This window comes from Rattus rattus, chromosome 6 (genome assembly GCF_011064425.1).
Source record: "Rattus rattus isolate New Zealand chromosome 6, Rrattus_CSIRO_v1, whole genome shotgun sequence".
Classification (NCBI taxonomy): Eukaryota; Metazoa; Chordata; class Mammalia; order Rodentia; family Muridae; genus Rattus; species Rattus rattus.
The window spans coordinates 29342620-29358820 of record NC_046159.1 but is presented as its reverse complement, the minus strand read 5'-3'; the positions used below and the strand labels follow the sequence as shown (position 1 = coordinate 29358820).

Sequence of the window (16201 nt, the reverse complement as noted above, 5' to 3'; positions counted from 1 at the left end):
ACCATTTTCTGTTGCTGACATAATACCACAGACTGGGAAATTTCAAAGAAGAGCTATGCTTTAGGCTCTTGGCTCCAGTCCAAGCGTAAAAGGCTGCAATTGGCAACGGTATTATAGCTGACACACTCTCAAAATAACTGGCCAACCTCATAATCCACAAATCCATCAAACACATGAACAGGCTAGTTACCTCCAGAAGGAACTGTCTCCATAGATTTCGTAATGAAGATCAAGCATCAATTAAAATCTTTGGAAAGAAGCAACCATATTTAAGCCATAGACTGGCTTCCTATCTTTCTATGCTTGGCACTGTCTAGAGGCAGCAAAAGCCCCCAGTGCAACCTGAGCTGGATTTCTTCAGATGCCCAGCTCCTGGCTACCCCGAGCCTGGGTCCCGGCAGGAATGGGGAACGTCTTTCTCTAATGCCTTTCTGAGGAGACACAAATATGTTTGAAAAGAAATTCTGGATGGTTGCTAAGAGGCAGGAAGCATTTTCTTTGGAGCATTTCTAGAGTCTCTGAGATAGGATAAGGACATTTCTTTGAGTGAAATCTCCATATGAGAACATGGTCAAGACTTTCTGGCTGACCTCACAATACTCTACAGGGGCAACTGGAACAGTGGTGGCATCCTGCCACTGTCCCAAGAACCATGGCAAGCATCCTGTGGGCCTGTAGAAGGCTGTCAGAATCTGGGGGACAAGGGAGACCATATAGATTAGTTCTGGGACTTCACAGTTTTCTGTCAAACCTGCCTCTCCTGTTTTGGAAAACCCAGTTCTAGAACCTTCCTAATTTTGGTATTGGAACCTGCATGTATTCATGGCCTTCTGCTTGCTCAGAGCTTGGCATTTTCATTAAAAAATGTCACGAGTTAAGAAGAGCATGTTACGGGAAGAAGAAGCAGCAGCTTCCCTTACATCATGAGGTGCAATCTGCTGTCTCCTCCAGTCTTTGTTTTCTGCATATCTGGAAAGTCTAATGATTCCGTACCCTAGAAAAGGTAACAGAGAGGTATGTTTTTGTTTTTCTTTCTTTTTTTTCGGAGCTGGGGACCGAACCCAGGGCCTTGCGCTTGCTAGGCAAGCACTCTACCACTAAGCTAAATCTCCAACCCCGAGAGATATGTTAATACTGAGAATTAAGAGGTTCAGAGGAACTAAGTCTCTCATTTGTGGTCTCCTCAATGACCGATTGGGCCAGCTGCCTCTGCACACCCTTCTTCTTCAACCCTGTTTCCGCTGTCTTCCCATTCACATTCACACTGCAAGGACACTTGCATCCGGTCATCTCTGTGCTAGATACTGCGCTAAGCACATCAGAAAAATTTAACTTACATGTGGAATTAAAAACAGTTGATTATGTAAGAGCATAGAGGAGAAAGATAGCAACTAGGGGCCCTCAAACAGAGATTAGTCAAAGATTAAAAAAATGTAAAGCCGGACAGAGTAAATATGTTTAAAATATCTATTGTCACCCTCAGCATGGACAAAGAGACACCTTGGTGGTGTTGTTCTTACATCAGTCAGGGGTAGAGCAGATGGCAGTCCTTTGTTCATTCTAGCTTGGTGCCCTGCTTAGTGGGCAAAGCTATCTTATGCCTAGGACTCATAAAGATCAAATCAAACCAGGCAGTGTAGCTCAGGAGGGAGACAGACAGAGACCTGCATTCTGATATGCCAGGTCCCATGGCTGAGGCAGGCCATGGGCACTCGAGCCCCACCTACTACCACGAAGCACAGCACAGGAAGATAGAGAACTTCAGAGCACTATGCTACCTACAGACATGACCTTGGCACAGGCAGGTCATAGACACTCACTTGCTGGTACGCCATGCAGCATGGATGGAGGATGTCACCCAGGGATTCGCCAGCCATGTGGCTAGTCTGTAGCTGAACCACCACAGTGTGCAAGTATGTAGTGATTCGATGCTAGACAGAGAGAAGCAGAGCAGGTTGACCATTATGAAGAGAGATGGAACTGGAGGCTTGAGAGTGGAGAGGAACAGCCTGTTGTGATGGCCAGGCCTGCCACCCTAGGCCATGGTGAGGTCCCATCCCAAACTACCACTGAGGCCATGTCTGAGTCTGTGGCTATCTGTGCAGTGGCAGGGATCAAATGTCTATGTCCGTATTTCATATTACTATTAGAGTACATGGGACTGTCCCTGGTCAGAGCAGCTGCCAGGGACCCATTTGGTTATGCAGGGACTGTGCAGAACTGGCTTTGGCCTTAGTGGGAGGGCCCCTAGAGATCTGGACCAAGCTCTCACTGGTAGCAGCACTGAGGAGAGTGGGCTCTGTGCCTTACCCAAACAGCACACTGGAGCTGACCCCAGAGGCCTAGGTGAAGGTGATCTGAGTTGAGGGCATGAAAGCAGGACCCTGCCTCCTGCCTTCGATGGCATCAGGTGGCCTAGCCCAAGGAGTGCTGGAGTGCTCATTCTGATGGTGTGGATAAGGGAGAACCAGCTCACTGACCAGCTCAGCCGCCACCCAGGGCCAGATCCAGGGCTCTGAGTTGACCCACCCCAAAATCTGTAGCATAGGCAAATGGTTGGGATGAATGAAAGGGCCAGTCCTCCTGATCCAAAGCTACAGGATATCCATGATACAGGGCAACTATAGGATAACTGGGAGGAGGTCCACTGAGGATCCAATGTTAAAGGTGTCACAGAATCCAGAGATCTGGAATCAGATCAATGACTCATTGCAATGAACATTCGCAAGTGAAGATGTGTGGACAGAGGGATATTTGTGGGAGACTCTAACATATTGCAGCTTCCACAATGAGATGTTTTCTATGCTTTGGAGTGTGTGTATGCATGTGTGTTATTTTGGGGAGAGGTGAATGTAAGGGGATGGAAAGATAAGCGAAACTGGTGTGGGTGTGTATGATGTGAAACTCACAAGGAAATAATAAAAAGTTAAAATAAAATATCTGTCATCGTACAAGAATACAACGATGTATGGTGTATGGTAATGTATTCTTGAAAAAATACTGAATGAGTAGATACAGTATGTTCTTACTACAAAAGTCAGGTGATACATATTTTAATAAGCTAAATATAGTAATTTGATACATGTGTGATTTAAAACATCATGTTGAACACAATACACATAATTTTATCTCTTGATCTTAAATAAAATGTAAAATCATAAAAAGAAAAGAGCTATTAATTCAATGGGTCTTCCTGGGGAACTTCTGTCAGAAGTAGAAAGTCTATCTCTCCTTGAGGGCCAGGTAATTCAATGACTCAGAGGATGAAAACCTCAGTGGAAATTTCACTGCAGGACCATAACACACTGTGCTGGTTGAATACCTATGGCCCCCATAGTCTCATGTGTTCGAAAACTTGGCCCATAGGGAGTGGCACTGTTAAGAGGTGTGGCCTTGTTGGGATAGCTGTGGCTTTGTTGAAGGAAGTGTATCTTTGTAGAGGTGGGCTTTGAGATCTCATATATAAGCTCAAGCCACACCCACGGCAGAAGAGAGCCTTCTCTTGGCGCCTACAGAAGAGAATTTCCTCCTGGCTGTCTTCATATCAAGATGTAGAACTCTCACCCACTTCTCCAACACCACATTTGCCTGCATACTGCTGTGCTTAAACCTCTGAAAGTATAAGCCAGCCCCAATTAAATGTTTTCCTTTATAAGAGTTGCCTTGGTCATGGTCTCTTCACAGCAATAAAACCCCAACTATGACACACACCCACAAGATTTCTATTATATACCTCCACCTTTATGTTGCAGGTAAAGAGATTTAATTTTGACCCAACAAGAAAAAAAATGCCCTTCTCCAACCATAATGCCTAACAGGTTCATTTGTTTCTCATCACCGGAACGTCTTAGTTCCCATTAGAATGTGACCAGATTTAAAGATGGGGAGAGGGTCTTTAAATAGATGATGTAAATTAAAATTAGTTTGTGAGGGCAGGCCCTAACCAACAAAATTGGCCTGCTTATAAGAAAGGTGATCAAGGGCAAGAGAGAAGGCTGAGTAGTCAAGAATACTTATTGCTCTTGCAGAATAGCCAGATTCAGTTCCCACCATTCCCACCTGACACTTCTTTATGGCCCCTGAAGACACCTGCACGCATGTAATGCACATAAGCTCCCAGAGGCACACAGACAGACATAAATTAATTAGTTATCTAATTAATTAATTAATTGAAAAAGAAAAACGGTGATCAGGGCACAGGCTCAAAGAAAGATGACCATGTACAAAAAGGACGTAGATAGTCACCTGTGAGCCAAGGAGATCTAATTCAGGAGCAGGAGTTCTGCTTCATACCTTGATCTCAGATTTCCAGTCTCCCAAACTGGACAGTGTCCTTCTGTTAAAGCCTTGTTCTGGAGGGTTTCGTTATCACAGGCTCATTGGACTCACACCGAGAACCATACAGTGGAGTGTGACATCCAGATACTCCCATCCACTCTGCCTCTCTTCCATAGGTAGATTTCCCTTATCTGTTGGAGTACATTTAACTTACCTGGAGTCTGAAGACGTCCGAGCAGTTATTAAGGTGTAGTGTCATGGTAGAGAGAATGTTCTACGTGAGAACATCAACTTCAATTTGAGCCCCAGAGTATATTACTAAGCATATATTGACACATATTTTTACTTATGTGCACTTGCTTATTAATGTAGGTGCCTGTGTAGAAGGAAATGGCTTCAGCAATCTATGGGGACTGCCAGCCCTTCTGGGACTAGGAAGAGGTGGAGATTCTGAGACCACACGAGGAGGCAGCAGAGTGGGGTGAAGGGCACATCTGGCTTCTCCAGGAAGGATGTGGGTCTTTATCCCAAGAATAGCAAATGCCCTGAAGGCTTTTGTGGGGGGAAGGGGTGTGTGGTCAGATTTAGTCTTGCAGTTCATTTGGGCAATCAAAGTTTGGTTTCTTGTGGTGAAATAATTTCTCTGATCCCTATCAATGACAGTGGGGAGTCCTGGGTTGCCAACTTGGCAATTTGTTCTTTCTATATTCCAGCAGCCCACCTCAGAGCAGAGAATAGCATGGCCTAGACGAAGGCAAGTAGGCCATTCCATCTTATGCAAGCCCTAGCAGGTAGGAGGTTCATTCAGCCCTGGAGGTTCATTCCCTAACTATGGGAGATCAGGAGAAAAGCCATGCATGGCTTGAAAAGTGATGGAGAAGCCATGCACCGGAAAGTGGTCCTGGAGCAAAGCAGAGGAGGCAGCAGCTTCCTGGTTGCTAAGCAACATCCACATGCTACTGCATCCTTTGGCCTAGCTGCTAGTTCCTTAGAGATGCTGAGACAGCGACCTCACTAATCTCAAAGTATATCGTTCCATTTGGAGCAGGTCCTTTGCTCTTAGTCTAAAAGGTGACTGAGGAAAGATCTGAAATGAGGCATTAAATGACCTGGGTGACTCCCATGAAAGCATGAGTAGCAGCCCATAGGACTGCATTCCTAGCATGGTTACAAAGCCAAGATAGATGTGTGTCCAATAGGGATTCTATTAATTTTCAGTAATGTGATAACGCTCCTATAAAAGTAATTTATAGGCAGGCTTGAGGCAGCTCTGGGAATTAAGTTTGTGGGATTAGAGAAGAACCCGCAGGCCTCGGTGGGGAGTTGCATTGAGTTTGTGTTTCGCCATTGAGGTCACTTGCTCTTTGCTCTCAAATTTCAAAATTACAGCCACTCACTTAATGCAGCAGCCCATCTGTGAACCCTAAGTCAGGAAGGATATGGGGAGACTCTGCCCCCAGGTTCAAGTCTGTGCAGAGGTGGATTGATTGCTGACATCTTGTGTTCTCTGAAGTGACCTTGTGAGCTTTGTGGCTGGGACTTTAGTAAATGAGGACCTCAGGGAAGGAGCAGAGATCAGCCAGTTGGGTGGCACTGGCTTTTACTGAAAGACCTATGTGGGACTTTGGGGTGATTTTCAAATGGGATAAATTATAAAAGCAAGCTTCACCTTCTGTTTTGCTACTGCTGTCTTGGGATTCTAAAAGAGTTTGCAGCTGAACCCAAGGAATTAAATGCAGCCTGTGGGTAGGGGAGGGAAGGGCTCCCTTCTCAGTGAGATTTACCTTAAATCTGTAGAGCAAGACAAAGGACTGAGGAGAGCATTCCAGCCATGTGAATCGCATGTGCAAAATCTGAAACAGGAAGGACATTGGCTGTTCTCGGACAAGAGAGAATGCTGGGGTGAGGAAGACAAAACTGAGAGGACTTAGCCCCATCATTCAGGGGTCAGGCCAAGAGCTGAAGAACAGCCCCTACCACAGCAGGCGGTGCAGATGACATTTGTCGTCAGAGATCACAGACATGATGGGAAAGCCCTGTGGAGATAGGGAAATGAGGAACCCACTCTACTTAAGCCCTGGTATCCCCATCCAACCTATCAGCAAAATGAAGCCCTGATAACTGGCTTCAGTGTGGTGGTTTCCTGCAATGGTTTCCAGGACACTTCCAGTTAGGTGTCATTCCTCTTCAAACCCACCTACTCACTCTTCCGTTGCTGCCTATTTTTCCTTCTCCCACTCCACTTTTCTTTCACCCCTTCCCACTTTTCCTCATCTCTACTTCCCCTTTCTTTTCTATTTTATTTTATTTTAAAGTAGGTTGCACTTTTAGAGCACTTTTAGATTCACCAAACAGAAGTTATCATTTTCCATACACACATGTGACTTCTTCCTGTATTAGCACCACCACAGTGATGACTTTGAATAGCTGACAAGCTTGCCTCAGAAACTCATCCCATCGAGGCCTTAGTTTGCATGAGGGGTCACACTTGGTCTGGTACTTGCTATGGGTTTCAACCAATGTGTTCGATATATCTACCACCAAAGAACCATACAGAATAGGTTCACTGTCTTAAGACCCCTCCTGGCTATGCCTGTTGGTTTCTTCCACTTCCAATGTTCTGTCGATCACAAATCTATTTATCATATTCATACTTAATGCTTTTCCAAAATGCCACGTAGTTGGAATTATATTGATTCCTTTCACTGGAGGTTTTTTGTGTGTTTTGATGGCTTCAAAACTGGTTTCTTACTACTGAATGATATTCCATTGTCTAGGCTTACCACTCTTTGTCTATGTTTTTACCCGCTGAGACAATTTGATTGCCCCCAAACTTGGCCAATTATGAATGAAACAGCTATCATCATCCATGTGTACTTCTTTATATGGATATAGTTTTCACCTTCTTAGGCAAATACCAAGGGATAAAATGACTGGATTATATAGAAGAGTGAACAAGTCTCTTCTGATATTCAAGACAAACACTCAATTGTAAGACGATAATTTTTAAAAGTCATATAGTTCCAATGTACAATCACTCAGAAAAATTTTCCACTTCAAAGAGGAGGGATGATATGGCTGATAGCAAAGAAAGACCAGAATGACTCAAGTAAACCCCACACCAGCAGGAAAAATACCAGATCCCACAGATCTACGTCCAACATCTGAGTGTGTAACGGCATCATTTAAGCTCCTTGTGGTCCTGTTGTACACAGCATAAGTGGCTCTTTTGTTTGTTTGTGACAGCCCTTTTCAGTTCTTAAAGCTTTCTGTAGCAGGCATCTCACATTCTTAGAATCCCTCAAAGACTAGAGTCTTCAGTGATACCTAAGCTTCTTCATAGCTTCATTAAGTGGTCCACTCAGAACGTCCTTACAGAGATTCCAATCCTATTACACATTGCCTGGCCTCATAGACTTTTGCCTGGCTCTTTGCCATAACCTCCATGACTCTAACTCCTATATTTTGCATACATGCAAAATGGGCACCCACCCCATAATCAACACCAAGTTCTCTTGCAAGCTCTGGATGCAGCCAGCTCTCTCAGATCACAGCTTTATTAATTTATGAATATCTGCATGGCTGAATCAGGGAAAGCTAGGACAAAGAGAAGAGGCTTGTCCTCTTCAATTAGGACAACCCTACAACACAATTCTTTTAAAATGAAAATCTTTCAAATGGGGTCTCAGCTTTTTACCTTAGCTCCTTCACTGGGTATAGTCTTGCTCTCAAGGAATGTTTCCTTTTGTCCTAGTGCAAAGTCTATAGTATCATTTTACCAATATCTTCAACAACTAAAGCTGTTTCATGTGCAGCTTCAAACAATAGCAAGCATCTTTCCTCGCCAGGCTGAATTTTCCAGATCTATTATTTTGTATTTTGAATTCTTACTACAAATCTGTCTAAAATCAGCAAGTAATAACCATGCCACTGACTACATGCTATGCTACCTTAAAATATCCTACACCAAACAAATATGTTTGCTACATTTACATTTCAGCTCTCAATTTTTTAGGATGCAGAGAGAATACAGCTGTCTTTTCTTTGCTACAATGTAATATGTGTTAATTACCTCCAGTCCAGTTTATGACAGACTCTTTTGTCTCCCTCTGAAATTTTGTGATCACAAGTCTCCTTTATCCTCATTTCTATCAGAATGCTGATATTCTTAACACCAACCAGGATAGCCCATTATTCCAGCATCTCTCTAGCCTTCAGCCTCCAACTCTTCCATACCCCTCCTCTTGTTTCAAAGGCCTGTGAGTCACGTGGTTGGGTTTATCACAGGAAAAGCTGCTCTTCTCATACGAATTTCTCATTGCTATGACAGAAGCAATTTAAGGAAGGGGGCTATTTGGGTTCATGGTTTCAATCCATCATTGAAGAGAAGACATAGCAGCATTTGTGACAGGCAGCAAGGGTGAGTAGGGGAAGGGTTCCTCACACCTGAGCCTACCAGAAAGCAGACAGCTGCCCTGGAAATGGGCCTGGAATATAACATTCAATGGCCTGTACTTAGTGGCCTGATTTTACCAGCTTGGCCTCAGGACCTAAACGTTTTATCCCCTCCCCCACAGAGACTCCACCAGCTGAGGACGAAGCATTTACACACAGGTAAATAAGGGAGCTTTAAATACTAATCATGACAGCAATACATGCCCATCTAATACAAACAAGTTATACCTCTCCAGTTATTTATTCCTTTTAAATTCTCAACAATACTTTCTAAATTTTCTTATACTGGGTTTTATATCTTTCATCAAATTTGTCACCAAGTAATTAATATACTTGATATTGTAATCATCTGTTTTTTAAAAAAATATTTTATTTTTTTGCTATTGGCATATAGAAATACAACTGGCCTTTAGATGTTACATTGCTGTGAATTCTATCAAAATTTCTACTCAATGGTTAAAGAAAACAAAACCCAAACTACTGAGTGTGACAGTTCACACCTGTCATCTCAGCTTCCTGAGAGGGTCGGGCAAGTGTGAAGCCATTCTGAACCAGTTGGTAAGATCTCCCACACAATTAAAAAGGCAGAAGAGGCAGGGCACGCCTAAATCCCCAGTATTAAAACGTTTCGGTTCTCCTTTTCCACCATGGATGCTCAGGCTAGAATCCTCAGTGCAGGCCTTCTGATCCCAAAGGAAAGCAACGATTTCTCCACTAATTGGTATAATCGCTTTAGGCTTGTTCTTAATTAGATGGAAAATGTCTCTCCTGCTTCATTTTCCTGAGACATTATTAGAAATGGATGTAAGATTTTATAAAACAAAGTAAGAAAGAATGATCATAAGGATGGGAGGAAGGGAGGGAGGGAGGAAGGGAGAGGAGAGAACAGAGAGAGGGAGGGTGGAAGGGACGTCTGTTTAAATGATCACCTGGCTTTTCTTCCCTGGCTTTACTGGTAGAGAAAGCTGCAGTGACAATGCCAGCCCAGGCCTGTATTTCTGGGTTAAACCTCACATCATTGACCACGGCATCCATTTTGTATAGCATTGAATGTGTTTACTGGATACACCCCTTAACTCATTTCATGGGGGATATCAGCCTGTACTTTCCTTTTCTTATTCTGTTTTTGGGTTGGTATAAGGGCTATGCTTACTTCAAAGACCAGGCCTCTGAATGTGGTTTGTGTTTGTTTTAATAAAAGAGCTACTGTTTCTTCTCTGCTGGAATTTCTCAGAGCCTGGGTTTTCTTTGGGAAAAGCGTTTCATGGCATATTTGATATCTTTGTAGCTCTAGGGCTCTTCATGGTGTGCCTTTTGTTTCCTTGAGTGAGCTTTGGTGGTGGGTGAACTATGATGCTATGAGAAGATTCAAAGGTAGGGAAGGTATGGGCCAGCGATGGAGGCCGGAACAAGGAGCCTTGTTTGTAGACTGTTTATATATCTATCAACTTGACCAAGAGGCCAAGAGGGCTCTGGTGGGGAAGGAAGTCTGGCTGAGAGTCCCCTGAACCAGCAAAGCCAATGCCCACTCTGAAGGCAACAAGGTGTTTGCTAAAGTTGTAATCAGTGTCTACAAGGTGCTAATCCACAACCCTTTCTCATCCCTTAAGAATTCTGCACCCACCAGCAACAGAGCCTAGGGATGCCTCGTAAATGAATGAACCTTTCTCTGGTTCCCAGGCCATGGAGACCCATAGTACCATAGCGACAGTCAGCCATGGGGTCGTGGAGCATCTTTGAAGGTCGCCTGCAGCGCATCGCATCTCTCTCTCTCTCTCTCTCTCTCTCTCTCTCTCTCTCTCTCTCTCACACACACACACACACACACACACACACACACAGAGACATACACTGTCTTTAGAGATCCACGTGCGACCATCATTCTTTCCATTTCCTTGCACAGTTTTCTTCCCAAATAAGTTTTATGATTGTGGATGCAGACAAAGGATGCCCCGTAAAGACAACGGGTACCACTTTTGCCTCTGGTCTTACAGTGACCTATTGTCTTGGCCTTCCAGGTGGGCACAATAGCTGAGCAGAATGCATGGAGTTAGAGGAGTTTCTTAGGCAACATAAGGAGCTGACAGACAATAGCGAACAACCTGAGGCTACTTCAGACTGTCACTCCCATGGTCCAAGTTCACAGTGAAGGAGGACATTCTCTTAGCTAATGCCCCGCCCTAGGTACCATCGCAATCTGTGACTCAGAGATCTACAATGATCACAATGGTCTTTATTTGAAACAAGAATCTCATAATGGTTTCAACCAGACTATCATTCTTAAAGAGACCACATCTAGAATCATTCTTATGTATAAAAATGGGGAAACTTGAGGGGGGTGGCTACAAAGAAACAAACAGCTGCCTATGGAGACGTCACTTAAACACAAACCAGGCACAAGATGCATGGCCCTCTCTGCACCCTATCCCAGGAAAGCTGGCAGATGATCAATAAAGTGATGTTCATCCCTCAAGCAGCTCTTCCTGGCCATGACCGTGGGCTTTGCAATGAACAAACCTCCCACTGGGCTTGACGTCCTCATTAAATCTCAAAACTACAGTTCGAGCCAAGCCTTGAGATGGGAAACGGGCACTGGTAGGATCTCCAGTGGGACTTGTAAACGCTTTCCTATCTTGCAACACACACCCCTCATTTGGCCAATGTCTGTTCCCTCCCCCTTCTTGCAAGTCTCCGAAAAGGTCTCTTGCCTTGAGCAGAATGAGGAGATCGGCTTCCTGTGCTGCTGTTTCTCCATTTCTCAGGTTGCCATGAGTTGACATTGTATCCTGGATGTTCTGCCAGAGAGCTGATGGACAATTAGCTTAACACAGGGCTCATGGTGACCAGCCCTGGCAGATATGTACTGAAGGTTACAAAGCCACAGCACGTCTTATACAAATATTTCAAAATGTCCCTTCTCCTCTCCCATAGGTAAATAACTCAGCACAAACGAGCTGAGTTCAGCACACATGGAAGGGGGTGGAGCTGGAGGGGCTCAGTCTTTCTCACTGCTGCACGAATCCGCTCAGCCTCTGGTTTGCCTCGGAAACTCGTGTTACACCCACCTAGCACATGCAGATATGTGGGGTGAGGTACAGGTTAAGTACATGAATGTTTTTTTTTCTTCATCTTTTAGAACAATCAAAGCACACTGAGCAATCTCAGAGGAGTTGAATTCATTGCATTCATCCTGGGACCTAAAAGAATCTGACTACCCACCAATTTGCACACATTTGCTTTGGCCTTCTTCCTGGGGTAAAATTTCTTCTTTTGTAAGACAGAAATTTCCCCCCTGTTCTTCTGGGACATGGGGGTGAGCATGGGAGATGGAGTGGTTGATCCCTGACAGCAAATTTCACTTGGGATGAAGAACTGAGAGAGAAGGACCCGTTCCATCTCTATTGAGTGGTCATGACTTGGCCTCTGCATGGCTCACCCTTTCCTCTTCCCTCTATTCTCTGTCCGTCCCCTCTCCATCCTTTCTTTTACCCTCACTCCCTTTACAGCTCCTTCCTACATCCCCCCTTTTCCAATCTATTTGACACCCTGGGGTGTGCCACCCTAGCCCTCCTCTCTTATAAGAGTGCCTCCCCTTGTGTGCTCACCCTCCAATGAAAGGATATAGGAACTTTTAGAATGCCACTGGGGCTCTCCCACTTCCTTCTCCCAATGCCTTGTCAAAGGTGATGGCAGGGTAAGGGCTTCTCCGTGACTGAGAACATCAACACATGCTTGTGTAGTCTCTGTGCTTGTTAAGAGGAGAGGGTACAGAAGCCTGGGATGGAGTCTGTAGGGAAGCAGTCTACAAAGGATACCCCAAAACACCTCTCGTTGTCACAACTCCTTCCTAGCCCTCCTGGGCTCCAATGAGACAGCACACTCTTGCTGTCTCATTCAAGATGGTACCCATATTTTTTGTGTTTTTGGGGGGGAGTCAGTCCATTTTTTTAGTGTTTTCTTTGTTTGTTTGTTTGTTTTGTTTTGTTTTGTTTTAGTTTTTCAAGACTTGGCCAACTTGCATTTCTGCTTCTGAGATGTTTGGTGAGTTTTGGGGTTTTTCCTACTTTCCTAAAGCAAACCTTTCCTGGAAACCTCACTGATGCCTGATTGGAAGTGTGCTTTCCTTTCACTGGTCCTCCAGGCACTCTCCCACACAGGCTCCTTCCTGGAGCCACAGGACAACACCCCAGTGTTTGCTGTTCCAATTCCAACATCCCAGTGAACACTGGGGCCTGGAAGTGTATGTGTGTGTGTGGGGGGGGGGGGTGTTCAGTGGTAGTACAGGCAAGACACTGCAAACGTAGACGGCAGGGAATCAGCAGAGAATAGCACTCACTTTTCTAACTACCACCTTCTTCCCCTCTTACCAACTATGCCACGGGAAGATGGTCTTCAACTGGCTAAGGAACCCACATGGGCATGAATGGATACTACATTTTGTTATTGCCAAAATTAGTTTCTACTTTTTTTTTTCTTCCGGAGCTGGGGACCGAACCCAGGGCCTTGTGCTTCCTAGGCAAGCGCTCTACCACTGAGCTAAATCCCCAACCCAGTTTCTTCTTTTTTTAAACAGCATTTTTATTGGTTATTTAAGGATTCCACGCAATGACTTTTGAGCAGATTGGAGCCCAGCGTTTTATGCAGCCACCTTCCTACACCATCCTATTCCTTCCACTTTGAGACTTCTGTCTCTGCCCCACATTAAGTCCAATTTGTGTTGCCCAACTCGTCTTGGGATTGGGGTCTGCCCAGGCATGTAATCCACCAGTGGTTACATCATTAAGGAAAGCCAACTTTCCCCCTCCCAGAAGCTATCAGATGACAATATCTCATCAGCCAGTAGTGAGATTTCATGCCTATCCGCCCCTCCACTCTAAGCTGAGATTTGTCTGACTGGAGCTTTCTCAAGTAAATGCTATCGCTGTCATTGTGAATTTGTACATGCAACTTCTCTGTTGTAGGAAAACCCCTGTTTCCTTGATGTTAGGGACCACTTCTGGCTGTTATAATCTTTCCATTCTTCTCCCCAGAAGATCCCTGAGCCTTGTGGGGAACGTGTAACATATAAAAGTTCCATTTGGGGCAATGCACCCCACAGATTTTTATTCTCTGCACATTAAGAAGTTTGTTAACTAGCATCTAATGTAAGGAGAAACTTCTCTGATAAGGATGGAAAGATGTTCTGGTCTATAGTAAGAAGTCACCGAGAGTCATCTTAATACTATGTCTATTTAGCAGAATCATAGCCTCAGGCTCTTCCCTAGGGGCTAAGAGCTATTTGGCCACAAGTTCTTGGCCCCTTTAACAGTGCCAGATACAGGCTCCAGCTCAGGGAGGAGGTCTTAGATTTCAGCAGAAAGTGGTTACTTCCATAACATTTGTACCATTATTGTACCAGTGGATATATCTTGTTATACCAGTAGTTGTTAAAAGTTGCAGGGTTCACAGCTAGGTGAGATTGGAGATTTCCCCTTTTCCCTTCCATTGACATGCTCAGAAACTTTTAACACTGGCTAGTAGGAATGAAACTTTCAGGTGAAAATTAGCTTGGTTTCTCCATGTTCTGTGACTCTGCTATGACATCATTAATAGGATCGCACTGTAAAGTTCTAGAAGGCAGTCAAGAGTACTGGTTATAACCTGTACTGCTTGGAGAGGAGGTGTCTACGTGACTGCATTAGTCTGTAGCACAAGAGCAGGTGACCTACTCCTGGTTCTGAAGTTCTTATGCCCTAGCATGAGATAACATCTAGTTGGAGTATTGTCTCTATGTTGGAAGGTAAATCCATGACAAAATTGTTTCCTTTTATCAAAATTATGTGGATTTTCCCAACAAGTGTCAAGGCTATTAGACTGGACAATGCCAAACCACAGAAAGAATGACATTTCTGTAAGCCAGACTGCCTGAGCTTAACAGTCTGAGTTAGTTGGTGACTCAGGCTGAATGTTTATGCTTTCTGGGACTGAGTGTTTCTGTTTCCAAAATCCCAACGCTGTATACTCCGTAGTTTTTCTGTGAGAAGTGACTATGTAAGAACTCAGATAAGTAACGACCTCACCGAGGATCCACTATGCATTGATTTGCCACCTCAGAAACAAAACTGTTGAAGTCTTGCAAAGGTGCATGACCCTTCCAACCTTGATCCAAACTTTCTCCATGTCGGGCAAACCTTGTTCAAATGCTTGGGAAGCCACACTGAGGAACACGCACCCATGAAAATAATTTTGCTTTGACTTTTTGCAAAACACATACCGTCGTGCCAACCGAGTTCAAGAAAACAATTGTTCGGGATGTCTGTTTTCTTAGCTCCTAAATAGTAGTTCTGTATTGCCCAGAGGAATGTTATTTACATTTAGAGATTGAAGGTTTGTGGAAAAAAATTGCCATAGCAGAATCTGAAGCATCAGCAAGTTTTTAGTCTGGTGCCCAGGTTTTGAATTCTCCTCAGCATTGCATAAAATCGGCTCCCACGTCCTAATGCAAACAGCTCTGTGCAGAAAGCAGCTTAAAACTGGTTCTGCTGCTGCTTCAGATCTGCCTCTGCACAAGCGCCAAGTGCCTCATCTCTTACAGGGGAACAGAAGACCTTGTCTCTGGTTTCTATATACTCCAAGGAGACTAAAATGTACGTACTATAGAAAGGGAGACATAGACACAAGCATTTGCTTAGAGGTGTCAGGAATTCTATGTAGCGTCACGCTGGTGTCGGGTAGACTGGTCCAACATGAACTGGCCTAAAGTTAAGTTAGAAAACGTGGTAATTCAATCAGATCACCCATGGTCACAATCATCTAACTGCTGGGTCACTTTCCTTGCATCCTGGTGGGTGATTTTGTAAATAGGGATCTGTCTGTCTGAGAACAGCACACCAAACAGTTGGTTTAATGCTCTTGGGACATAATACGTCTGTGAGCTCAGATGTGCAGGTTTCATACAATGTGTATTGCCATTTGAATCAATTTGGTCTACCTAGAGTTGGTACCAGATCCTACAGGCTGCAGACTCAGTTCCCAGGACTGACCCCACATATTTCAGATGCCTCAAATTGTCTTATTTGTGTTTCTGGCAGGGAGGCTGTAAGCCGTTTCCACACCTCTGCTTTGGTTTATGAACTTGTTAGAATGGTCCACACAAGTCAGGAAGCAAAGACTATTTAAGATGTGTAGGGAAGAATCTCAGAACTCCCACACCCATACCTCACACTCTGCCAGCACTACCAAACCTCAGCCACCAGAGATCCTCTAATCTCTGTCCTTTTGAGTTTCCATGGAAACTTCATTAGAAATCCAAGATTGGTCAAGTAATTATCCACAGATTACCAACTTATCTTTAGCTTTTCCCTTCTCCCCAGGTTGGAGATGGTATTAAATGTCCCCATATTCTCATCTTACTGATCTTTATGGTGATCAGCTGCATCCTGATGTTTTGTGGGGGACTGTCAGCTAACTTTCAGTCTTTGACATAGAA

At 44.3% G+C, this 16201-nt stretch overlaps 1 non-coding gene across 1 annotated transcript; it reads left to right on the top strand.

Annotated features, from left to right (window-relative positions):
* The first annotated feature begins 1474 nt into the window (after positions 1-1474).
* LOC116904694 lies at positions 1475-1614 on the top strand. Its single transcript, XR_004388390.1, has one exon. It is a non-coding gene; the product is annotated as a small nucleolar RNA SNORA48 (small nucleolar RNA).
* The last annotated feature ends 14587 nt before the right edge of the window (positions 1615-16201 follow it).